General features: G+C 39.6%; 1 long non-coding RNA gene across 1 annotated transcript in view; it reads left to right on the top strand.

The window, feature by feature from the left end:
* Positions 1-15,736, top strand: part of LOC308621564 — a 29,463-nt gene extending 13,727 nt beyond the window's left edge. Inside the window, exons 2-3 of the long non-coding RNA XR_014016478.1 lie at positions 10,177-10,373; positions 15,690-15,736. This is a non-coding gene — a long non-coding RNA (uncharacterized lncRNA). The remainder of the gene's footprint in view (positions 1-10,176; positions 10,374-15,689) is intronic.
* The last annotated feature ends 4,473 nt before the right edge of the window (positions 15,737-20,209 follow it).

The following is a 20,209-nucleotide window of genomic DNA, read 5'->3' as shown; positions in this document are numbered from 1 at the left end:
CTCACACTCTCCGGCCCACCCTGTGAGCCTTGGCAGGGGCCGGAGACCCCGGGGTTGGTCAGCTTCCTGTATGGACTGCAGTCCCGTTGCCTAACAAAGGCCAGTCACGGAATGTTGGAATCAGTGACTGGTTGGGCTTTCAACACCTTCACACCAGTGTGGCAGGCCATCAGCGTCATGCTTCTGTATTACAGCAAGAGAAGGAAAACTACATTAATAAATACTTGTTTTGTAAGTTACAAGTGCCAGGTGTGGAATCTTAATTCTTTCCTACTTTTTTTTCCTTTCCTAATTTTTCAGAATTTGCGCAACCAGGATGAGCTGCAATTCTGGGTGGGGAGTTGAAAGCCCACCCCCGTTTCCAGGTCAGGGGCTTGGCTGCTCTCTGCCTGGCTGCGTGGTTCCTTCCGGACCTCACTCAGGCTGGTGCTCTTCAAATGCAGGAGTGTCTGGGCATTCTCTTGGTACTCGAGGAGAGAAGCTGGATCGCACTTTGGGGACCTAGTTTTAGTTTACTTATCAGGAAAGGAAACTGGCCCAGGGGTTGCTCCCGCCCCCCTCATTTTACCATTGTGCCTCTTCTGTCCTTTGGTCATGACGTTTGCTATCTTACACCAGGCGAATGTAAATCAAAACGGTCTGTTTGCGGCCTGCACCCTTTCCCAGTGCGTAGCTTCAAGTGCAACGCTCACCCGCTCTGATCCCTCGGGGTTCCCCTGGTTGTCTGAGGGTCCTCTCAGCTCTGCTGAGCCTGACTGCGGGGCCAGATCTCCTTCCACGTTTCCTGCAGGAGAGAGGGACTTCTTAGCCATGACGCGGTGGGGAGAGAAGGGTCGTGTCCCGGCTGGCCCCTCCTCCCCACGCACATAGCGCTCCCCCATTGCTCGCTGCAGTTGACAGATGAGTTTTCCAGAGCCGTTCCCTGGCTCCTAGCCACTGGGCTCGGGACCAGCCCCACTCTCCCGCTGCTCCCTTGTTGCCTCTCTCACTCCCACACTCACCGTGCTTGAGTCACCCACACGTCTGGGTCTCAGCGGTTCTCAAGTCCACCATGGCCAGTCCCCTATCTCCATGCTTTTGTGCTTGCTTTTTCCTTTGCCTTGGTTTCCTTTCCCCTTCCCCTCTCCCTGGAAAACTCCTCCTCCTCTTTCAAAACCCCCAGGGTACAATTTGCTGCTCTTTCTGAGCTTCCACGGCCTATGATTCGTAGAATGGGAATTTGACACACTGAATCCTCCAAGCCACACTGGGAGGGAGGTACTCTTGTTATTCTCATATTAGAGGTGAGGAAACTCAGGCTCAGAGAGGTTGAGTCATTTGCCAAGATCACACAGCTGATGAATGCCTGAATCACTGTGTCAGCCCAAGTCTGTGTGACTCCAGGGTTTGGCCCTTAATCCCTATAACCATCCTGCCTCCTACATCAGCACGTTAAAGCCCCACAGAGGTCCTGTGGAAGAGGACCATGTTTTACAGTGTCTAGTAGCGTTTCCCAAGTCTCAGATCTCTGTTTATTTACTTATTGATTTTTTATTTTTGGCTGCGTTGGCTCTTCATTGAGGTGTGCGGGCTTCTCATTGCGGTGGCTTCTCTTGTCACAGAGCAGGAGCTCTAGGCGCACGGGCTTCAGTAGTTGTGGCACGCAGGCTCAGTAGTTGTGGCTCACGGGCACTAGAGCGCAGGGTCAGTAGTTGTGGCACATGGGCTTAGTTGCTCCGTGGCATGTGGGATCTTCCCGGACCAGGGCTCGAACCCGTGTCCCCTGCATTGGCAGGTGGATTCTTAACCACTGCGCCACCAGGGAAGTCCCTTAATTTCTTCTTTTCTGCAGCCATTCACAGGTGGGCAGGGTCAGATTGTCTCCCTGTGAGCTGAACAAAGGCATTTTAGTTTAATATTCAGGCAGAGGGACAGTGTTCCCTGAGGCAGGCCATTGTTTATGATTATAATAACAAAAGCAACAAAAAGCAAAATTTAAAGTCAAAGAAATAGATCCAACATGGGGTCAGATTTTGCTCTTCCCTGTTACAGTTCTATTTTTAAAATGTTAATTTAGTAAAGTCACAAGTATAATAAAAATCCATACATTTGCAATCCTGAGACGATATTTATAAAAATGCTACCCTGTATTTTTTTTTGCACAAGGTTCTTTACTCGGCAGACAAAACACAAACTGATTCTCATGGTTTTGATATACGTGGATTGCAATATGTAGATATATGGAGATATATTTAGGAGTAAGAAAACTGAGAAGTAAGAATGTGTGTGTATACATAGCTTTAGAAATACTTTAGAAATATTGGATCACAACTGGTCATTTCAAAATTGTGGATGAATTACTGACTAAGGAAACTTACAGATTTGTAATGTGAATTTATTTTGTCTTACATTGAATTGATTTATTTCATATCTCCTGAGTCATGATTTGAGATGCTCCCCATGCAGATCCTATCTTGTTTAGTTGCCTGTTCATCATGAAAAACCCAGTTTATGTTTATTTGTCCAAAATTCATGAACCATTGCTTTTATGATATTCTCAGGCACTTTAAGAATGCTTTTCATTAAATGTACTAGTGTTCAGAAATTAATTTGAAGATGAGGGTAATTCCACAGGGAGAATATTATGTTGATTTTGTTTAATTAGGAGTTCATTACTTTCCTCTTAATTAGAGAGAAACGGTAAGACAACTTTTCTTCAGTTATTGTTTCTTCCAATTGTTATAAGTGACATTATCAAAATTATCCACTTTACTGTGACAAGTTGAGCAGGTGAAAACCTGGAGAATTCCTAAGTCATGGGGCTGTTTAGGCATTTATATGGAGTGAACAAACACACATGACAGTGATGGATGTATAGTAGATACTGTATAGTTAGGAGAAAAATATTCCAATTGAGTAATGCTGTAGCATGAGGTAAGAGACAGAAAATGGATTAAATGTAGAATTGCATAAATCCTGCATGTGGAGAGAGGATACCTGTTCTCTGGTTGCACAACTGACACTCTGATCTTAGGAGAAAAAATCTAATTTCCTAATTATCTCCAGTTTTCTTATTTAACCTCATTGTCATCCTTGCTCCATATGAATCACAGTCATCATCCTTCGTTGCCTTTGTTATGGACACAGGGTTCTCACTGCTCTCCTCACCTACAGTCACCCATGCAGGCCCTGGCAGTTTCTGATGTGTACTTTCAATCTCTTTCTAAAACAATGAGAAATTTAAGTGACAAATTTGAGATCACTTATAGGATTCAAGTGCAACATAAATTATATCTACTTTAAAAGAGTGACCTTCCAGGGAAGCTAACCCACGGGTGGCAGGGACCTTTCTCACTTTCTCTTAACAGAGTGATGGCCTTGTCAAGAGTTCTGGGTTCTGTACCAGGCATCACTTAGTTGTGTGAGAAGTTCACCAGTCAGAGGCAGTGAGTATTTCTTTTTTAAATGGTTTATTTAGTTTCTAGGCTAGAAGTTCCCAAGTTTTTCACAGCCCATATTGTCTTTTTACCCATCTTGACTGAAGTGGAAGGAGGATTTTTTTTCAGTTGTAGTAATTGATATGATGGGGTTGAGTAGCAAGTTATGCTCACATTTAACACTGGTATAAATGAAATATAGTTATGTGTCATTTTCTGTAGCTGGTAGTTTATTTTCAGCTCTACCAAGAATGGACTAATGCATATGTACAGAAAAGAAGATGTATGTTTGGTGATATGTACACAGGGAACAGATAGATGCTCATAGCTGATAAAATGGCTGTGAGAACTTATAAGGTACCTTTTCATTTTTCACTTCTTTCTGGCATTGTCTACATGCAGGCATTGAGCACATTTTTGTTCTCTCATAATTCCAATATGGTTGCGCAACTATCAAGCTTCAAACCATGTTCCATGTGAATATGATAGGACACAGAGGTTTTGATTCGAAGCCACTCCTTTTTGATTTGGGGAACACAGTCCTCCCCTGATCTTCTCTCTCCGTATCATTGGTCAGACTTCTATCACATGGCCATTCTAAGGAAAGGCACAAGCAAACATGTGAGAAGATAGTTGTGAATGGCTGATGTTACCTGAACTCTTTCACAGAGCCTGACCCAAAGGATATTACAAATGGCTAAAATGTTTGAATTCAGGATTGTGTGGCTGGTGCCCAAAGGAGTGCTTTGTAGGGGACTTTGGCTTCATTTGGGCCAATTCCCTTTCTCTGTTGTGTGTGAGTCCTGATATCACCCCTTGAAGGGTCATCAACTGACAGGAGAAGTTATGAATGATATTGATGATGATGACGATGACTTGCATTTCTTTGAACTTGTTAAGAATAAAATAGTTTCTAGTATAATTGTCCCAGAAAACTGTGTTTATGTTAAAATGCTTTTTGTTTTATTTTATAAAATAGGCAGGGAAGTGACTAAGTGGGTTAAAAGAATATGAACTCTGGAAGTTAAGTTTCTGTTAGGCGGGCTTAGGAAAGACAGTGAGGGAAATACCCCAGAGACAGGGAGAGCAGTGCAGGGAGCCAGCACCTTCCCCAGCCCCGCCCAGATCCACCCCCTCGGGAGGCCAGTCCCCACCCTGGGTCCTCCCCTCCCTGCACAGGTTACGGGAGATCAGTGTTGGGTTGGCTGCTCCTCCCACGTCTCAGGGGAAGATGCTCACATTTTGCTGAAACCCTAAAGCAGGTGTGTGAGAGCAAAGACCTGTATGTTTTAGAGTTCTTTTTTTTTACTTGAAGTGTAGTTGATTTACAGTGTCGTCTTAATTTCTCATTAAATCCTGCACTTCATGAGCCATCCCATCCAGCACGCTGCTTCCATTCCTGTAGATACAGTATTTGGTCAAGTTCAAAACTGTAAATAAACGTGTATGTTGTGAAATGATTACCACATTCAAGCGAATGAACATATCTGTCATCTCATTTTTTGCATCTTTTTCTGGTGAGAACACTTCAAATACACTCTCTTAGCAAATCTCAAGTATAATATACCCTATAACTGGCTGTTTCACCAGGCTGTACTTAGAGCTCCAGACTTCATTCATCCTGCATAACCGAATTTTTGTACCATTTCCCCAACGTCTCCCATCTCCCCCACAGCAAGTTCCAGAAAGTCAAGATTCAGCTCTGTCTTATGAGTTAGTCTTTAGTAGATTCCACATATAATTGAGATAATACAGTATCTTCCTTTCTGTGTTGGCTTGTTCCACTTAGCATAATGGCCTTCAGGTTCATTCATGTTGTCCCAAATGGAAGGATGTGCTTTTTTTAAAAGGCTGAAAAATATTCATTTGTATATATCACATTTTCTTTATCTATTTATGCTACACACCAGGGAAACAATAATAGGACTGTACCTCAAATTTCCAGATGCCTAAATTAAATACATAAATAAAACAAAAATTGGTAACATCAAATTTTAGTGAGAATGGGAAGGAATTAAAATTACCATGTATTGCTGATGGGAATATAAAAAATACATCCAGTTAGGAAAACTGATTGGCTTTTACTTATAAACTTAAAACTTTACCATATTTGAAAAAAAAGTGAAAATATACATAAAACAATGAAAACTCTCTGAACTTCTAAGATACCCTTCCTTTCTATATTCCTCCAGCCATCTATAGGTAGCTTCTAGTGTAGGCAAACATTTTTTAGAAAAGCAATGATAGGGGACTTACCTGGTGGTGCAGTGATTAAGAATCCGCCTGCCAATGCAGGGGACATGGGTTTGAGCCCTGGTCCGGGAAGATCCTCCATGCCGCGGAGCAACTAAGCCCGTGCGCCACAACTACTGAGCCCACGTGCCACAATTACTGAAGCCCGTGCGCCTAGAGCCTGTGCTCCGCAACAAGAGAAGCCACGGCAATGAGAAGCCCATGCACCACTACAAAGAGTACCCCTACTCGCCACAACTAGAGAAAGCCCGCGTGCAGCAACGAAGACCCAAGGCAGCCAAAAATAAATAAATTAATTTAAAAAAATCAATGATAGGGAAACAGAAGAAGAGACAGAAAGGTGAGTCCCAGTATCTACATCCTCATGGTTATTATGAGATTCCTAGTGCCCAAATCCCAGGGTTTTATAAAGATTAACTCCAATAATAGCTGTGAGGTTTCCAAAACACTGCACTGTAACCTACTTGTAAACACACAGTAGATGCTCAGTACATTGCACTAGTGACTGTATACATGCTGGGTTCCGAATAGAGATTTACTCAGGTGTTGCAGCCTTTATTAGCCTTCTGTAAACCTTAAAGTGCCAGCCAAACATGTGATCCTTCCAAACCATGATGGTGGTCTTTGGTGGAACCAACAGTCGTTGTCTTGAGATAAGGTGGTTGGGGTTAGGGGCTGAGGTGTGGTGTGCCTGCTTTCTCTCGTGCTACTAAAAACAGGTCTGGGGGAGCAGCATCAGCACAAAGATAAAACCTGACAAAGATGCCAAGTCATGTGCCCCACTCCAAACCTGCAGAATCACAAATCTTCCATCAGCGCTGGAATGCTTTATGCATATTAAAGTTTGGGAGGAAAGATTTACAGAAGTGCTTTATCACTCTAGGCTTACAATGAAGATGATGTGGTGAGTTCTAATTACTATCACCTGTGACCTCCTTCACAGATTCTGCCTGAGAGCACATTTTAAAAAATATGAAATGTAGTTCACCTACAATATTATATTTGATTCTGATGTACAACATAGTTTTAGGTGAACAGCAAAATTTATATAGATTACAAATAAATCTGTGTTTTTGTTTTGGTTTTTTGCGGTACGAGGGCCTCTCACTGTTGTGGCCTCTCCTGGCTCCGGACCCGCAGGCTCTGGCCATGGCTCACGGGCCTAGCTGCTCGGCGGCATGTGGGATCTTCCCGGACCAGGGCACGAACTCGTGTCCCCTGCATCGGCAGGTGGACTCTCAACCACTGCGTCACCAGGGAAGCCCTCAAATGTAGTTTTTTACACATGGAAATTGCATAGCAAGGAGGATATACTTGGAACTGATGATGTTACATCTGGAGGTAAAATTTTATTGCTTCTGGGGGGTGGTTAATGAATGGACATTTTTACTTGATTTTATTGTTTAAATATTTTATAATTTCGTATTTTATAATGTTTATTATTTCATACTTAAATTTGTTCCTATGCCTAGTAGTTTTCTATCACTGCTATAACGTATGACCACACAATTAGTAGTTTCAAAAACACTCTACACTTCATAAGTTAGAAATCCAGTGGTCTTGGCTGGTCTTTCTGTTTAGGGTCTTACAAGGTCAAATATCAGGGTTGCATGAGGCCTAGGATCTTATCTGCAGCTTCCAGGGGAGCGTCCACTTCCAGGACCATTCAGGTGCTAGGCAGAATCCACTTCATTCTGGTGGTGTCCATGTGACCCCTCCATGGTCACACCTGCATCCGGTGTCCCTAAAGGAGAGAAGAAGTATTGTGTCATTGCTTTCTTCACTTTCTTTTCTAATCCTTTACTGTGTGTTCAGTTGAAGGGATCATCGCACGTATTTTATGTAAGTAAGGTTATTACCTCAAGGTCTCAAACTAGAAACTGTTCACAAGTAGGTTATGATTTGAATGCAAATCATGGAATTAGTGAAGAGGAGAAAAAATCAGTGACCCTCCATCCACCCACTGCACTTACCATCCCTCCACCTCCATCCCTTGACTCCATCATCCTCTGTTCCTCACTGTGACCTCAGTCTCTCTGCCTGTGTGACCTTTAGATATCTCTAGAACTAAGTCTTCCCCTTCTAGGCTTCTTTATTGCCCTCCCGCGTCCATCCTGTGCATTTTAGACCTCCATCCCCATGAAAACTCTATCCCCCAGGATTCCAGGCTCTCAGCCCAACCTTCCTTCCCTTTATTGCTCCCAAGCCTTTTATCCTTCGTATCCTCCTTCTCCCTTGCCCTTTATCCTCCCCTCATTCCAATGACTTCAGCCCATATCTCGTGTCCTGTATGTCTAATGCCCTCAGAGGATCCAGTCATCAGTTATCAAATGTCCTTAGTTTCCTCATGACCCTGCACCCATTTTCCCCAACCCTATAATTCCTGACTCTGCAATTTCCTCTGCAATTTTTTGGAATAGTTTGAGAAGAATAGGTGTAAACTGTTGTCTAAATGTTTGGCAGAATTCATTTGTGTGGCCATCTGCTCCTGGACTTTTGTTCATTGGAAAATTCTTTTTTTTTTTATAACTGATTCAATTTGATTACTGGTAATTCATCTGATTATATTTTCTATTTCTTCCTCATTCGGTCTTGGGAGATTGTACATTTCTAGGAATTTGTCCATTTCTTCTAGGTTGTCCATTTTATTAGCATATAATTGTTCATAGCAGTCACATTCTCATTGGTACTTCTCGGTGTCATTTGTACATTCCCCTTTTTCATAAATGATTTTATTGATTTGGGCGCTCTCTTTTTTTGTTCATTTTTATGAGTCTGGCTAAATTTTGTTTATCTTTTCAAAGAACCAGCTCTTAGTTTCATTGGTCCTTTCTATTGATTTTTTTTAAGGTATGAACATTTTTAAATTAATTAATTAATTTTTATTTTTGGTTGTGTTGGGTCTTCATTGCTGCATGCAGGCTTTCTTTAGTTGTGCCTAGCAGGGGCTACTCTTCATTGCAGTGCGTGGTCTTCTCATTGTGGTGGCTTTTCTTGTTGTGGAGCACGGGCTTTAGGTGTGCAGGCTCAGTAGCTGTGGCCCGTGGGCTCTAGAGCATAGGCTCAGTAGTTGTGGCACACGGGCTTAGTTGCTCCATGGCATGTTGGATCTTCCTGGACCAGGGCTCGAATCTGTGTCTCCTGCACTGGCAGGCGGATTTTTAACCACTGCGCCACCAGGGAAACCCTCTGTTGATTTTTAGTCTCTATTTTACTTAGTTCTGTTCTAATCTTTATGATTTAAAAAAAATTTTTACTAACTGAGCTTTGTTCTTCTTTTTCTAGCTCCTCTGGGTGGAAGGTTAGGTTGTACAGTTCAGATTTTTCTTGGTTCCTATGATAAGTTTGTATCATTGTAAACTTCTCCTTTAGAACTGCTTTTGTTGCATCCTGTAGGTACGGATTGTGTTTTCACTTTCACTTGTCTCTAGGTATTTTTTTTTTTTCCTCTTTGATTTCTTCAGTGATCCATTGGTTGTTTAGTAGCATATTGTTTAGTCTCCATGTGTTTTGGGGTTTTTTTCAGTTATTTTCTTATAGTCAGTTTGTAGTTTCATAGCACTGTGTTTGGAAAATATACCTGATATGATTTCAATTTTCTTAAATTTACTGAGGGTTGTTTTGAGGCCTCGCATGTGATCTATCCTGGAGACAGTTCCGTGTACACTTGAAAAGGAAGTGTATTCTGATGCTTTTGGAAGGAATGTGCCATATACGTATATCTCCATCCATCTGGTCTAATGTGTCATTTAAGGCCAGAGTTTCCTTATTGATTTTCTGCCTGGATGACCTGTTCATTGTTATAAGTGGAGTTTTAAAGTTCCCTGTTTTTATTGTGTTACTGTCAATTTCTCTCTTTATGTCAGTTAATATTTTCTTTATGTGTTTACGTGCTCCTATATTGGGTGCATCAATACTTACAGTTGTTATATCTTCTTCTTTTATTGATCACTTGATCATTATGCAGTGTCCTTCTTTATCTCTTGTAACAGTCCTTATTTTAAGTCTAATTTGTCTGGGAGTTCCCTAGTGGTCCAGTGGTTAGGACTTGGCTTTCACTGCCATGGCCTGGGTTCAATCCCTGGTCGGTTGGGGAACTAAGATCCCACAAGCTTTGCAGCCAAAAAAAAAACAGGCTCTTTTAAAAATCACTAAAATCTTGAAGACATTGGTATGTGGAGCATGAAACACTTATTGGGGTATACTAAAAGATTTGAAAAACTAAAACTGGAACTACCGTATGACCCAGTGATTCCACTCCTGGGTGTATATCCAAAAATACCCCCAAAACACTATTTCAAAAAGATGTACCCCAATGTTCATAGCAGTACTATTTACAATTGCCATGATATAAGAGCAACCTCAGTGTCCATGAACAGATGAATGGATAAAGAAGATGTGGTGTGTGTATGTATGTATGTGTATATTATACACATACATACACACAGTAAGTCCCCTACATACAATCCTTCAAGTTTCAAAGATGCGAACATGCATCTCGTTTCAGAAAGGAACCGGAACCTGTGCCATCAATGTCAGGAGCGAGTGAAATTGCCGCTTGCCCTCCGTCTCCTGTTGCTGACGATCCTTCAGCTCTACCATCTCCCACCTCCCTCCCTCCTCCAGTCAGTAACTCTTCCTGCCTGTTCACTTGATGCCAACCCCTGATGCCAGCTGTTGTACTGTACTACTGTACTTTCCAAGGTACTGTACTGTAAGATTAAAAATGTTTTATTTTTTGTGTTTGTTTTTTATGTGTTTTTATGAAAAGTATTATAAACCTATTACAGTGCAGTACTATATAGCTATTGTGTTCGTTGGGTACCTAGGCTAACTTTGCTGGACTTACAAACAAATTGGACTTACAAACGTGCTCTTGGAACAGAATTTGTTTGTATGTAGGGGCTTACTATATATACAACACCATGCTACTCAGCTTTGAAAAAATAAAATTTTGCCATTTGCAGCAACATGGTTGGACTTGGAGGACATTATGCTAAGTGAAATAAGTCAGAGAAAGGAAAATACTGTATGATATGATTTATATGTGGAATCTAAAAAATACAACAAACTAGTGAATATAACAAAAAAGAAGTAAGCTCCCAGATACAGAGAACAAACTAGTGGTGACCAGTGGGGAGGTGGGAGGGGCACTGTAGAGGTTGGGGAGAGGGAAGTAGAAACTTTTGGGTGTAGAACAGGCTCAAGTATGTATTGTACAACATGGGGGAAATAGCCAATATTTTATAATGAATGTAAATGGAAAGTAACCTTTAAAAATTATATTAAAAATTGAAAATTTTTTTAAAATAAAATAAAGTTTTCCAAAGATTCAGTATTCTCAAAGAATATTCGAAAAGTAGATATGCATTTCTCTAATTTTTACCTTAATGAATGCACTTTAAAGATGTGAGACAGTATAAATACGTGACGGGGGTGGGGGGAGAACTGTGGTACCACAATTTATAACACACACACATAGACACACGCAATCAACAAAACATTCTGATCTGTTGATGCAGTTATAATGTTTTTTTTTTTTTAAGTTTATTTATTTATTTTTTTAATTAGTTTCTGCTTTATAACAAAGTGAATCAGTCATACATATACATCTGTTCCCACATCCCTTCCCTCATGCATCTCCCTCCCTCCCACCCTCCCCATCCCACCCCTCCAGGCGGTCACAAAGCACCGAGCTGATCTCCCTGTGCTCTGCGGCTGCTTCCCACTATCTATCTACCTTACGTTTGGTAGTGTATACACGTCCATGCCTCTCTTTCGCCTTGTCACAGCCCACCCTTCCCCCTCCCCATATCCTCAAGTCCATTCTCAAGTAGGTCTGCGTCTTCATTCCCGTTTTGCCCCTAGGTTCTTCATGACATTTTTTTTTTTAATTCCGTATATATGTGTTAGCATACGGTATTTGTCTTTCTCTTTCTGACTAACTTCACTCTGTATGACAGACTCTAGGTCTATCCACCTCATTACAAATAGCTCAGTTTCGTTTCTTTTTATGGCTGAGTAATATTCCATTGTATATATGTGCCACATCTTCTTTATCCATTCATCCGATGATGGACACTTAGGTTGTTTCCAGCTCCGGGCTATTGTGAATAGAGCTGCGATGAACATTTTGGTACATGTCTCTTTTGGAATTATGGTTTTCTCAGGGTATATGCCCAGTAGTGGGATTGCTGGGTCATATGGTAGTTCTATTTGTAGTTTTTTAAGGAACCTCCATACCGTTCTCCATAGTGGCTGTACCAATTCACATTCCCACCAGCAGTGCAAGAGTGTTCCCTTTTCTCCACACCCTCTCCAGCATTTATTGTTTCTAGATTTCTTGATGATGGCCATTCTGACTGGTGTGAGATGATATCTCATTGTAGTTTTGATTTGCATTTCTCTAATGATTAATGATGTTGAGCATTCTTTCATGTGTTTGTTGGCAGTCTGTATATCTTCTTTGGAGAAATGCCTATTTAAGTCTTCTGCCCATTTTTGGATTGGGTTGTCTGTTTTTTTGCTATTGAGCTGCATGAGCTGTTTATAAATTTTGGAGATTAATCCTTTGTCAGTTGCTTCATTTGCAAATATTTTCTCCCATTCTGAGGGTTGTCTTTTGGTCTTCTTTATGGTTTCCTTTGCTGTGCAAAAGCTTTGAAGTTTCATTAGGTCCCATTTGTTTATCTTTGTTTTTATTTCCATTTCTCTAGGAGGTGGGTCCAAAAGGATCTTGCTATGATTTATGTCATAGAGTGTTCTACCTATGTTTTCCTCTAAGAGTTTGATAGTTTCTGGCCTTACATTTAAGTCTTTAATCCATTTTGAGCTTATTTTTGTGTATGGTGCTAGGGAATGATCTAATCTCAAACTTTTACATGTCCCTGTCCAGTTTTCCCAGCACCACTTATTGAAGAGGCTGTCCTTTCTCCACTGTACATTCCTGCCTCCTTTATCAAAGATAAGTTGGCCATATGTGCGTGGGTTTATCTCTGGGCTTTCTATCCTGATCCACTGATCTATCTTTCTGTTTTTATGCCAGTACCAGACTGTCTTAATTACTGTAGCTTTGTAGTATAGTCTGAAGTCAGGGAGCCTGATTCCTCCAGCACCGTTTTTCGTTCTCAAGATTGCTTTAGCTATTCGGGGCCTTTTGTTTTTCCAAACAAATTTTGAAATTTTTTGTTCTAGTTCTGTGAAAAATGCCAGTGGTAGTTTGATAGGGATTGCATTGAATCTGTAGATTGCTTTGGGTAGTAGAGTCATTTTCACAATATTGATTCTTCCAATCCAGGAGCATGGTATATCTCTCCATCTATTTGTATCATCTTTAATTTCTTTCATCAGTGTCTTATAGTTTTCTGCATACAGGTCTTTTGTCTCCTTAGGTAGGTTTATTCCTAGATATTTTATTCTTTTTGTTGCGATGGTAAATGGGAGTGTTTTCTTGATTTCATTTTCAGATTTTTCATCATTAGTGTACAGGAATGCCAGAGATTTCTGTACATTAATTTTATATCCTGCTACTTTACCAAATTCATTGATTAGCTCTAGTAGTTTTTCGGTAGCATCTTTAGGATTCTCTATGTATAGTATCATGTCATCTGCAAACAGTGATAGCTTTACTTCTTCTTTTCCAATTTGGATTCCTTTTATTTCCTTTTCTTCTCTGATTGCTGTGGCTAAAACTTCCAAAACTATGTTGAATAAGAGTGGTGAGAGTGGGCAGCCTTGTCTTGTTCCTGATCTTAGTGGAAATGGTTTCAGTTTTTCACCATTGAGGACAATGTTGGCTGTGGGTTTGTCATATATGGCCTTTATTATGTTGAGGAAAGATCCCCCTATACCTACTTTCTGCAGGGTTTTTATCATAAATGGGTGTTGAATTTTGTCGAAAGCTTTCTCTGCATCTATTGAGATGATCATATGGTTTTTCTCCTTCAACTTGTTAATATGGTGAATTACATTGATTGATTTGCGTATATTGAAGAATCCTTGCATTCCTGGGATAAACCCCACTTGATCATGGTGTATGATCCTTTTAATGTGCTGTTGGATTCTGTTTGCTTGTATTTTGTTGAGGATTTTTGCATCTATGTTCATCAGTGATATTGGCCTGTAGTTTTCTTTCTTTGTGACATCCTTGCCTGGTTTTGGTATCAAGGTGATGTCGGCCTCGTAGAATGAGTTTGGGAGTGTTCCTCCCTCTGCTATATTTTGGAAGAGTTTGAGAAGGATAGGTGTTAGCTCTTCTCTAAATGTTTGATAGAATTCACCTGTGAAGCCATCTGGTCCTGGGCTTTTGTTTGATGGAAGATTTTTAATCACAGTTTCAATTTCAGTGCTTGTGATTGGTCTATTCATATTTTCTATTTCTTCCTGAGTCAGTCTTGGCAGGTTGTGCATTTCTAAGAATGTGTCCATTTCTTCCAGGTTGTCCATTTTATTGGAATAGAGTTGCTTATAGTAATCTCTCATAATCTTTTGTATTTCTGCAGTGTCAGTTGTTACTTCTCCTTTTTCATTTCTAATTCTATTGATTTGAGTCTTCTCCCTTTTTTTCTTGATGAGTCTGGCTAATGGTTTGTCAATTTTGTTTATCTTCTCAAAGAACCAGCTTTTAGTTTGGTTGATCTTTGCTATCGTTTCCTTCATTTCTTTTTCATTTATTTCTGATCTGATCTTTATGATTTCTTTCCTTCTGCTAGCTTTGGGGTATTTTTGTTCTTCTTTCTCTAATTGCTTTAGGTGCAGGGTCAGGTTGTTTACTCGAAATGCTTCCTGTTTCTTAAGGTGGGATTGTATTGCTATAAACTTCCCCCTTAGAACTGCTTTTGCTGCGTCCCATAGGTTTTGGGTCGTCGTGTCTCCATTGTCATTTGTTTCTAGGTATTTTTTAATTTCCTCTTTGATTTCTTCAGTGATTATAATGTGTTTTATTAACATAGATCACGACATCCTTTGTGAATCATCAAATATGCATTCATGGCATCATTTTCAAAGGCTTCTGTCCATTCCCAATACAAAATGTTAATCCAGCCTCCACTGCTGCCTTTGATTTATTTCCAGACAAATCTGTGATGCAAACAACTCTGTGCTCTGAATCTTTTGGGGCATGGAGTCTCAGCTCCCCTGAGGACAGGTGGTCATGCCCTCCTTCCGAGCACTCCTGCTGGTCAAGTGGGCCCTGAGAGGAGAGGGGACTAAAGGACCTGAGGACTAAGGGTATCTTTGGGTAGATTTCTAAGGGCCACCCTCGCACAACCCTAAACCCACCATGTGATTCCCACCAACCCAGCAGCGTGTTCCCTAGGCAACAGCAAGGCCATACCTATTCCAGAAGGAGCTCAGCCCCTAGGAATCAGGCCCAAGGAAACCGCACTTCTGGAAGTTCTTACCCCAAACCTTCATGCTACTCAGTGGTCTCAGGTGTGCTATGCCAGATAGATCTAGCTCAGTGCTACTGAATACGGTTCTGACAGAGTAACATCGGCACCAACAGCAAGCTTGTTACAGATGTCATTTCATGAGCCTCACAGGAGAATCATCATTAAGAGTGGGGCCTGGGTTCCCCCCAAATTTGTAAGCACTTTAAAGCTTTGGAAGAAATGTTTGCTACGTGGCTCCCATGCAGTTTCTCATTAGTATTACTTGATGCGTATTTAGCAATAACATCACCTGTGCCCTCCCCACAGAGTCTATTGATCTGGGTGGGAGCATCTGCGTTGTTTTAACTCCAGGTGATTCTAAGGTTAGGCCCGGTTTAAGCACGAGGGCTGCTTGGGTACCTTGATGAGAGTTGCTTCCAGTCTTTGGTCCTTTGGCCTCTGGGGAGGTATCGGTGTCTGCTCAAATGGGATTGGAAGGGGCAGGGCTGTGTGGCCCACTTGCTCTGTGCTGTAGCAGGGTTTCTGGGCATCTGTGTGAGGGGAGAGCACGTGTAGACAGGAAAGAAAAAGCTCACAGTTTGGTCTCCACGCAGGAGCTCCTTGTTCCTGAATCTCTCTTTTTCTGAAGGTTGGCATTTCAGCCTTTCAAGGCCTTTTGCCCGTGGGTATGGTGGGAACAGGTGAAGGAGCTGTGCTGATGCCATTGAAGGCATATTCTCAAGATGCTGATGTGATTCCTCAACATGATATCAATGAGAAAACGACCAAGAGCAGGAGGAAGAAGAGGACGAAGTGGCAGTTTCTCAGGTAAATGTCCTGTCCTGGGTCAGAGGCTGAGTCTGCTTTTCCTCCTGAAATGTCATGGATTGGGAACCTGCAAACCTTTCATTTTCTACTTCTGACATTCCTCCCTAGCAAGGTTGTTTTCAACTACTTGTGTTTTTCCTTCTAATGATCGTCAAAGTCAGCTCTTCAGAGTATTTCTCCCCTGTGTTCCAGAGCCTTTTCCCCATTGTCTGCATCCAGGTTCCCTATAGAGCACAGAGAATTCTCACCATGAATTAATAAACTTCAACTATCGAAATACCTGTTCCTTTTGTGAAAGATCAACGTGGGAAGGCATTAGTATCCAAACTTCCCTATGGGATAATTTCAGATGTTGAGATATTAGTGAAGAAAGGGAAATGGAAGGATTAATGTACATCTGAATGCAACATCAACTTATCACAACAGGATTAAGAAAATGCGATTTTAAATGGGATGGCATTAGTGGTCCCGATAACTCAAAGTTCTGAAAAAAAAAGTAATTAGGAGAGATTTATAAAGACTATTTAAATACAGCATTAGAGTCAGAGAACATGGGAGGTGTATGTGGACTGAAATTTGCTTAAAACTGACATTTTTTTCATGATAGATTCAGATTATGATTTTCTTATATATTTTGCCCAGAATACCAAGGCAGTGATAATGTTTTGTGTGCTTCAGTCACCTGATAATCATTTGTCCCATTACACCTGATATTCACTGGTTCAGGTGCTTTCTGCAAAATTCCTTTGCTATGAAGCTCATATATTTCTTGTATCTTTAGTAGGGATTTGGTGTGATTCACTGAGAAATGTGCATAAGCCATCATGGTAGATCTGGAAACTTGAATTTCTTCTTAGTTTTCCTTTGCTTGTAGCTTGCTTTGAAAAATAAACATTAATAAACCTTTGTTTATTAAAGACATTGGCTTTTCAAGTGGAGTCTGTAGTCAGTCAAGCCTTGCTCTTGTAAGTTTCCATTATACTACACATTCATGCAACAGACATATGGTTCTTTATCACTTCTTTGTATTTTGAAAAAAGTTTACAAGAATCATCTTATTAATGTATGCTCAGTTGTGTTAAATTTCTGAAATATAGCCCAACTCAAATGATAAATATTTTCAGACATCAAAGATTCAGAACCAATAGCTCTAACTTATTGTATATCGTTGAGTGTATGTCTCCCCAAGTGAGTTTATAAAATACGAAGTGTATCATCCACAAATAGATTGGTAAAATTTATCCAGTTAAAAATAATTAGTATTAATTCTTCTTTAAAAGTCTGCTAGGATTCACCAGTGAAGCCATCTAGTCCTGGTATTTTCTTGTTGGGAGGTTTTTGAGAACTGATTCAATGTCCTTAATAGTAATTTTGTCTGTTTGCGATTGTTTTATTTCTTTGTGATTCAGTCTTTTTATTTTGTATTTTTTAACGTTTTCTTTGGCCCATTGATTCCTTAGGATCGTGTTTAATTTCCACATATTTGTATATTTTCCAGACTCTGTCCTGTTGCTCATTTCTGGTTTCTTACCATTGGGTTGAAAAAATACTTAGTAAGTGAAGTAAATCAGAAAGAGAAAGACATATCATATGTTATCTCTTATGTGGAATCTAAAATATGACACAAATGAACCTATCTATGACAGAGAAACAGAATCATGGACATAGAGAACTGACTGGTGGTTGCAAAGGGGGAGGGGTTTGTGGGGCAGATGGAGTGGGAGGTTGGATTTAGCAGATGTAAGATTTTATATATAGAATAGATAAAACAACAAGGTCCTACTGTATAGCACAGAGAACTATATTCCGTATCGTATGATAAACCATAATGGAAAAGAATATTAAAAATATAAAAATATTAAGAATGTATGTATGTGTGTGTATATATATATATATATGTAACTGAATCCCTAAAAAAATACTTAATATGATATCAGTCTTCTTAAATTTGCTAAGAGTTGTTTAGTGACCCATCACATGATCTGTCCTGGAGAATGTTCAATGTGCAGTTGAGAATAATATGTATTCTGCTACTGTTAGATGAACTGCTCTGTTTTTGTCTGTTAAGTCCATTTTGTCTAATGTATAGTTCAAGGTCAGTACTTGCTTACTGATATTCTTTCTGGATGACCAGTTCATTGTTGAAAGTTGGGTATTAAGGATCCCTACACTTTTTTTTGTACTGTCTGTTTCTCTCTTCAATCTGTTAGTATTTGCTTAATATATTAAGGTCCTCCACTGTTGGGTGCATATTTATTTGAGTGTTGTCTTCTTGATGAATTGACAACATGATCATTATATACTGACCTTAAATGTTTTCTTGTTGCAGCTTTTGCCTTAAAGTCTATTTTGTCTGGTATTTTGTCTGGTGTAACTCTAGCTACCACTGCTTTCTTTTGGTTTCCACATGTATGGAATATCTTCTTCTAAAGCTTCACTTTGAGCCAATATGTGTTTTTAACACTGAAGTGAGTCTCTGATAGGCACCATACAATTTGATCTTGTATTTTTAACTATCTAGCCACTCTATGACTTTTGACTAGAGAATTTAATATATCTATGTTTATAGTAATTATTGATAGGTAAGGACTTACCAAGGCCATCTTATTGTTTCCTGGATGTTTTGTTGTTTCTTCTTCCTTTTTTCCTCTTTGGTGCCTTTCTTTGTGAATTAGTGATACTCTGTAGTGGTATGTGATGATTTCCTTCTCTTTATATTTTCTGAATCCACTGTAGGTTTTTGCTTTGTGATTCCAAGAGGCTCACGGAAAACGTCTTGTAGATACAACAGTCTATTTTATGTTGATAACAATTTAACTTCCATCAGATACAAAAAATCTACTCTTTTACTCCCGTCCGTGAATTTTTGTATATGGTATTACAATTTACCTCTTTGTATACTGTCTACACATTAAAATTATTATAGCTGCACTTATTTTTAATAATCTAATTCTTTAACCTTTATATACTAAATTTAAGTGTTTAACACGCCACCATATCACACTATTAAAGTATTCTTACCTAACTATATACTTACAAGTCTATTGTGTATCCTCATATGTTTTCATGGTCCTATTTAGTTTCCTTCTATTTTAGCTTGACGAACTCTTTTACAATTTCTTCTAAGACAGATCTAGTGATGATGAACTCCCTCAGCTTTTGTTTTTTGAAAAGAGTTTTTAATCTCTTCATTTAAGGAGGATAGTTATGATGGATAGAATATTCTTGGTTGGCAGGGTTTTTTTTGTTTGTTTTTTTAATTGAGCAATTTGAAAATATCATCCCACTCTCTCCTGGCCTGTGAGGTTTCTGCTGAGAAATCAAATTTTAATCTTATGAAGGTTCTCTTGTAAGTTATAAGCCTCTCTCCTCCTGATGCTTTTAAGATTCTTTGTTTTTGATAGTTGACAATTTTATTAAAATGTGTTTTGGAGAAGAATTTTTTTTATTTTGAGTTAAGTTTGTCTGGTACCCTATGAGCTTCATGAACTTAGATATCCAAATCTATTCCCTGACTTGGAAAGTTCTCAGCCACTATTTATTTAAATAAGCCTTCTGTCTATATCTTTTCCTTCTAAGACTCCATAATTTACAGGATGCTTCTTTTGATGGTATCTATAGATCACATAGTCATTCTTCACTATTTTTATCTTTGCTGTCCTCTGAGTGTATACTTTCAACTTACTGTCTGCTAACTCATGGAAAATTTCTTCTGCTTGATCTGTTTTGATATTGATGATGCTTATTGCATTTTTTTCTTGTAATATATTGAACACATAATATTATTTGAATTTAAGGTATACAGCATGGTGATTTGATACATTTACATATTATACTATGATTGCCATTGTAGCAATATTTATCACCTCTGTCATGTTACATAATAATTATTTCTTTTTTTAAAATTTTTATTGTATTATAGTTGCTTTACAATGTTGTGTTAGTTTCTGCTGTACAGCAAAGTGAATCAGCTATACGTATACATATATCCCCTCCTTTTGGGGTTTCCTTCCCATTTAGGTCACCACAGAGCATTGAGTAGAGTTCCCTGTTCTATACAGTAGGTTCTCATTAGTAATCTATTTTATACATAGTAGTGTATATATGTCAATCCCAATCTCCCAATTCATCCCACCCCCCCTTTTTCCCCTGTAGTGTCCATACATTTGTCCTTCAAGTCTGTGTCTCCATTTCTGCTTTGCAAACCAGTTCATCTGTACCATTTTTCTAGGTTCCACATATATGTGTTAATATACCATATTTGTTTTTCTCTTTCTGACTTACTTCACTCTGTATGACTATCTCTGGGTCCATTCACGTCTCTGCAAATGGCAAAATTTC

This window comes from Mesoplodon bidens (genome assembly GCF_964165515.1).
Source record: "Mesoplodon bidens genome assembly, chromosome: 1".
Taxonomy (NCBI): Eukaryota; Metazoa; Chordata; class Mammalia; order Artiodactyla; family Ziphiidae; genus Mesoplodon; species Mesoplodon bidens.
This window is presented reverse-complemented; position numbering and strand designations above follow the sequence as displayed.